Source organism: Carlito syrichta, unplaced genomic scaffold (genome assembly GCF_000164805.1).
Source record: "Carlito syrichta isolate Samal-C Ts95f unplaced genomic scaffold, Tarsius_syrichta-2.0.1 Scaffold205454, whole genome shotgun sequence".
Classification (NCBI taxonomy): domain Eukaryota; kingdom Metazoa; phylum Chordata; class Mammalia; order Primates; family Tarsiidae; genus Carlito; species Carlito syrichta.
Window position 1 is genome coordinate 1 of NW_007149550.1, and position 6,993 is coordinate 6,993.

The window sequence follows — 6,993 nt, forward strand, 5'->3', positions numbered from 1 at the left end:
GCCCCCTGGTCTGCTCTCAAAGTTGCTATTGTGGCTCTGGCCACTGGGAGGCATTAGAGCTATCTACTTTTTTTTTTTTTTTTTTTTAAAGTTGGAGTCTCACTCTGTCACCCAGGTTGGAGTGCAGTGGAACACCAACAGCCACCGCAGCCTCTACATGATGGGCTCAGGCGATCTTTCCACTCCAGCCTTACAAGTAGCTGGAACTAAGGCATGCGCTACCACGCCTGGCTAATTTTTTGATTTATTGTAGAGACAAGATCTCACCAAGTAGAGCAGGCTGGTCTCGAATCCCTGAGCTCAGGCAATCCTCTTGCCTTGGCCTCCCAAAGTGCTGGGATTACAGGCTTGAGCCACAGTGCACAGTTTTGTTTTTTGTTTTTGACTAGAGTATGCAGAGAGTAAAATTTTATGAAACTCTTTCTTTATTATGATACCAGTTTTCGGGGCGGGGGAGTCATGTGTATATCAAGGCAGTTCCTTTTGCTGTGCACCCCAAGTTCATGCCGTAGTCATTGAATACTCTCTTCCCTCCTCAGTGTAGGTTGAGGCCTACACTGCAGAGAGGTCCTTCTCAGAGAGCAGGGTGTTCACCCCCCCCCTTACCCCACCTCTGTCCAGGCTTCCCAGACCTTCTCCCACCCCCTGTCAGTCATCCCCTCTCCAGGACACCATGGACACAGCTTAGACCCTGCTCCAGCACCCTCATCCTCTCTTCAGTCACCACCCACCTGTCCTGTGCTGCCTTAATCCTGCTTTACAGCAGCAGACAAGGCATGTTAGAGTACCGGAGTTTCATCCTATGGATGCCCCAAAGTATACGATTTTATGTCTCTTTTTATACCCATCAGCTTTTTTGTTTGTTTTCCCTAAACAGAATTAGAATCATTCTGTACAGAGATTCAGAACCTGGGTTTTAAGGGAGGTATCGCATTTTTTGTGCTAACTGCATACACTTTATTGTAGTGGTTTGATGATGGTGGCACATTTGTGCTCCCTTGTGACAGAATCCTCGAATAGCGCTCAAATATCGCTGAGCAGGAAGAAGGGAGGGAGGGGTTGTGGCCCAAGCCGACCCTACAGAGCTTTTTGGAAGTCAGGGTGGAAACTGACGCATTACCAGGGTCCGGGAATACGGTCTCCAGCATGACAGAAAGTGCAGCCTCTTACTATGCTTAAGAAAACGTTCTATGTCAGAGGCACAAAATTATTATTTCTATTTTTATTTCTTTTTGAAGACTAGATAAATAGCTACAGATCTATATCTAAGCATGGATCCTGGCCACTTAATGATCCTTGTGACGTGCCTTTGCCCTCATTATGACCGTCCCTACATACAAATGCATTTTCATAACAACATTCTACATTTTTTTTTTTTTTGAGTTGCAGTCTCACTCTGTCGCCCAGACTGGAGTGCAGTGGCCGCTCCCGGCCACCGCAGCCTCGACTTGCTGGGCTCCGGCGATCCTTCCGCCTCAGCCTTCCGAGTAGCCGGAATTACAGGTGTGTGCTACCACGCCCGGCTAATTTTTTGATTTGTTGTAGAGATGAGGTCTTGCCTGCCCAGGCGGGTCTCGAACCCGCGGGCTCAGGCAATCCACTCACCTCAGCCTCCCAAAGGCACAGGATTATAGGCTGAGCCACCGAGCCCGGCTAACATTCTACATTTTTTAAAAATAGTATTTTTTTCATCAACAGGGTGTTTCATCATTTAGGTGCCCGCAAACCTATTTTATTAGTACCCTAATGATGAAAACTTAGTGGCTTTACCATCTTTTCCTGTTACAAACAATAATATACTTAACACCCTGCCCATAGAGTATATATGCAAGTATATTTGTAGGCATTTCTTTATAAATGGTTCCTGAAATGTCCTTTCAAGACCGTGGAAACTATAAAATCTTATATTAACGTAATGAATTACAAATACCATTACTAATTCATGTCCCTTATATCACAGTCTATAAGGGCCTCTACCTTCACACTTTAGAAGTAATGAGAGTCACTGCTAATCTGATAGACACTAGATGGCATCCTTTCAGAGTTTGGGCACTGCTGACAGGCACAGTTCAGGGCAGGGATTACATGGCTATTTGCACTGGCGAGTGCACTGTGTCCCCTTAAGAAACTGTCTTAGGAGAATTCTAGAACTCTGATAAGAGAACATGGGTGTGGGGATGTGTTGACAACTGCACTTCCCTCTGCTTGCTCCTGCCCCTTCACAACTTTGCATCCAATTTGGTCTCCCTTCCTAAATTCAGACCCATGAGTGGAGGATGGGAACTGTCAGGACAGAGGTCCTTGTTATCAGACCCTTAACATCTTTCACCATGTCCTGAAGAAAAACTTCTAAAAGAGAAAGTGTTGGTACCTAGTGCAGGAAGGAACTTATGTAGTCCTTCTTAAGTACTGCCATACTGACACCCCGAGAGGCAGAGCCATTTAGCCTCCTCAAGTGGAGTCACCTGAGAAAGGTCGCAGAGGCGCGAAGAAAGGACTCATGCTGACATCCTGTCACTGAGGGAAGGCCCTGGGCTGGGTTCTGGACACACGCTCAAGCTACTGCCACAGCTGGAAGACGCGGAAGTGATCAGACGTAAACTGAATTTTGCACTAAGTGCAACCTGAGGTAGCATGAGTGAGGGGACTGCCGTTGCTTGGAACTACAGAGGACAACACAGCCAGCAGGGTTGGGCACAACTACAGTTGGTATATACACTCAAAACACATGCACCAAGGTCTTTGTATGAAAAAGTTTGGTAAATTGCAGTGGTACAGAAGGCGGCCAAGCCAAGCATAAGCCGTACTTTTAAACAGCTTCCTTGCAATGTATTTGCAGACAATAAAATGAATACATTTTAAGCATACACTCTGACGATGTTCAGTAGGTGTGTAAAGTTGTGCCACCTTCACCAGAATCGAGTTTTAGACATTTCTACCACCAGAAAAGGTTTCATAGTGCTTCAGTGCCGCTAATCCCTGCTCCTAGCCCAGCCCCGGGGAGTCACAGATGCGTCTCCTCTGTCTCTAGACACTTGCATATTCCTAGATATTCATTATCTGTGGACTCACACAATATTTCGTCTGTTGTGTCTGCTTTCTTTCACCTAGCATAACTTATTCAAGGCGCACCCAGGATGCAGCATGTGTCAGAACTGTATTCCTTCTCACGGCGGAAAATGTTCTTTTGTGTGGACATAACATGTTTTTCATCCATTCAACTTTTGACGGGCACTTGGGCTGTCTCCCGTTGTTGGCTACTTGGAAGAAAGTGCGACATACGGTTATGCTTCGTGTTTTTACGAAGATATACGTTTCCATTTTCCTTGGGCGTGGACCCAGGAGTGGCACTGCTGGGTCACATGGCAACTCCCTGGGAGGCCCTCGGAGGAACCGCCGCGAGAGGTGCACGACCCTTGCAATTCTTGAGGCGGGCAGGCTCAGTAGGCTGTGTTTCCCGACACGAGACTGCGTTCCTTCTGCTTTCTCTAAACAGCACGCCTTCTCAGGTGCCGGTCTGAGGGGTAAAAGCGAATGACTTTCTGCAAAAGGCAAAATGACCCCGTGTTGTGCGGAGGACCCGCCTGAGCGTCGCGGCTCCCGTAGGGAGCTGACGTCATCCTGGCGCCTGTGACGACTTTTCACGGACGCCAACATGGCCCGGCCAGAGGAGCCAGGTCGCGTCTTCAGGTGTTTGGATGGAGCTGCGGGTGCGGGTGCGCGGTGGTGGGGCCGGACCGCCCTGGGGCGCGGGGACATGAAGCGATCCCGGATCCAAGTCGCCTCGTTCGCGCTTTGGGACAAGTTGCCCCGACTGTCCCGTGAGGGAGAGAGCGGTGGGACCCGCCCGGCCCCAGGGAGTGTGGTGTCCTGCTCCAGGGGGTCTTGGGGCTACTGTCCATGGAAAGGCCGGCGCGGGGGGGTGACAAAGGTGGCGGCTCTGTCTGAGCCCAGCTCCCTCCTCTAAAACGGGGACACGAATGCCCGCCCACCCGATGGCTGGAACCAGGATTGTGGTAATACGGATGCAAGCCCAGCGCCCCGGGGTTGTTGCGGGACCAGGAGTGCCTGCATGAATTCGGGCCACTTCTTATCCGTTTTCAGATTTGTTGTTAAGGGATAGATGAGGAAAGGAGAAGAAAAGGCCCTGGTGAGAAACCCACTGTACCTTCCGTTGTTTTCGCTGCTACCCCCGTTGTATCAGTGTCATTGGTCATTGACCCAGTGCCCAGCATGGAGCCAGGCACACCGTCACTCCAATAAAGCAAAGTGATTGCTGGATTCTCTCTCTCCTGTGCAGTTCTTCATCGGGTGGCTGAGCTCGATCAGTGTGTGAAGGAGAACCTGGCTCATATCGGGAGGTGTTCAGAGGACCTGGCTTCTGGTGGCTGCTGAAGCTTCTTCTCCAGATTTGAAGGGCTGCAGTCCTCAGGAGACCCCCAGCGCTTCTATCCACGGTGGGATATCATGGCTGCTCAAGTGAGTTCATAAATCTGAACCAAAACATGTTGTAGAATAGCACCGGTGTGCTGTTAAAAAATATATATTTATATATTCAGTGATACTTTTTAAAGCACGGTAAGGTAAACCGTCTTCAGAACCATCATGACAGGTACAGGGACCTCCAGCGGCATCTTGCAGTGGGGGAGAGGCATTGGGCTCAACACCAAATACGGCAAGGACAAGTGGGAACTCAGAGCTAAAAATCAATGTGGAGGTCAATGTGGGATCAATGTGGACGGAAAATTACTAAGAGGAAACATTGGGGTAAGGAAGATTTTGGCTAAACTCACCCAATAGGTTTCTTGCTGAAAACAGCCAGGAGTGATCAGATGTCACTTGGGGGACGGGAGGGGATGAAACCTGTTCAGGTATTCAAGGTGATCAGACACCTAGGAATGGGGGCGTTCTTGCTAAACTAACATAACAGGGTTCTTTGTAAAACTGGGTTGTATGAGAGAGCGCACAGATGGGCCTAGCAAAAGATGCAGAAACCTGAGGAAAGTTTGGCCAAGCAAAGAATCTTTGTCAGTGGCTCACAGAATAGTCTAAAACTGGAGAAACTCTTTTGGTCTCATCATTGGAAAACAGGTTTAGCAGGTGGAATTTCCTTCTATTAGCAGCTACATGCTTTGAAGCAGTCCTGGACATACATCTAAGAGATGTCTTTTCTGTCTGAAAGCAGTGAATTTTCCACATTGAAAAAAGAACTTGACCTAAACATGCACTTGCGGCAAATATACATATATTTTTCTGCCGAGATAAATAATAGTGATCCCCATGTATCTCTTAGGTGGGGGTTGACATATGCAGTTGGTTAAAAGATCTTCCTGGCGATTTGATATTGTAACACGGATTCTTCCCAGGTAATGATGGTTTTATCACTTCTATGATGACGTGTTTTAAGAGCCAAAATATCCCATGTGTTGGTTACAGGCGTCACTTAGAATTTTAAAAAGTACTACTTACCTATATGCGCTTTTTAAAAATTCTAATGATACCCACTGAGGTCCTTTATATTAACCAGGTACTCTTAAATAGGATTATGATGATATTTTCAGGACATCAAATCCTCGGGTCTTTACTTGGTGACTGCCTTCCCCTCACCATGCCCTGTTCCAGGCAACAACTGATCTGCAAAGTGATCAGTGTTGATTTTCTACAATGTTTTGTAAATGGAATCATGCAGATTGTAATTTTGGTGGGTGGTGGGTAGGTGGTCTGGCTTGTTTCACTCAGCCTGTTTACTTATTTTTAGTTTTTTGAACTATCTTTGATTGGAAATGCATATATAAAGCATCAGAAACATTACGTCAGAACACTTGGGAAACACTTCCTTGATTATTTAATACACTATCCAGTTGAAGAAGACATCTGTTTGGGTAACATGAAGATTTACGTTTTTGTGTGTGCTTCATCACAATATCCATTTCATATGTGCTGAAGAAGAAATTTCCCCAGAATTATCTTCAGATGTACTATTATAATAAATATTTAGCAAATGAGTATAACAAGTTGAAGTGGATGAAACTCTTCACAAAAGGGATACTGTGGACTTACCGTGTCATCCCCGAATTTATATGTTGAGACTCTATTCCCCAGTTTGTAATATTATCTGGAAGTTGGGCCTTTGGAAAGTAATTAAGTTTAGATGAGGTTGTGGGGGTGCAGCCCCAATGGTGGGATCAGTGCCTTTGTAGTAACAGAGACAAGAGAGAGATCTCTTGCTCTCTCCCCATCATGAGGAGGTGGGTGAGGATGGAGGGCTGTCTTCCAAACTGGAAGAGGCCCTTCCTCAAACATTGAGTCTTCGAATTCCTTAATCTTGAACTTCCCAGGCTCCAGAACCATGAGAAATAAGTTTCTTTTATAAGCCACATAGTCTGTGTGGTATTCTGTTATAACAGTCTGAACTGACTAAGCCAAAGGACAGTACATATGTCAGTATTTTTCCACTTGTAAAGCACTTTTGGGCTTTGATGATGATAAAGACCAAAGCATAGAAATGGATTGTTTCCTAGACACTTTGTTTTTATATCTTCTGCATTTAACTTCAAGTATAGGAAAGTTTGAATGAAATTAGTAAACACATGAAAATTTTTAACTTCAGGAATGTGTTTTATAGATATTTCATGTAATACATATCTTTAGATGTAATTTATCGTGTGTGTGTATGCCAAAAAATTTGTAAACTTTTCCTATTACTGAAGAAATATAATAAATACAGTATTTTATACTAAAGGCAGAGACTTTTACTGGCTCTTGTAGACTACTTTTTTTCAGATTTTTTTGGACTAGAATTTATAAAAATGTATTTGACATCTTGGTTTATACAAACATACATTTGCTTATAACTGGAACCAATATATATTGCCTTACTATCTGTGACCCAGTGTACATTTATTTCCATTCATCTTCAATCCCTTGTATAGTTTCTTTTTAAAATGCTTGCAATGGCCTACCAAATTGATTTTACGACCCAGTACTGGGTTC

At 45.4% G+C, this 6,993-nt stretch overlaps 1 long non-coding RNA gene across 2 annotated transcripts; it reads left to right on the forward strand.

Annotated features, from left to right (window-relative positions):
* The first annotated feature begins 3,667 nt into the window (after window positions 1-3,667).
* On the forward strand, window positions 3,668-6,741 carry LOC103253174. Of its 2 annotated transcripts, XR_503843.2 has the most exons (4): window positions 3,668-3,716; window positions 4,301-4,479; window positions 5,294-5,366; window positions 5,759-6,741. It is a non-coding gene; the product is annotated as an uncharacterized LOC103253174 (long non-coding RNA). The 2 variants fall into 2 exon arrangements; XR_503842.2 differs by having other exon boundaries at window positions 5,294-6,741.
* Window positions 6,742-6,993: the final 252 nt, after the last annotated feature.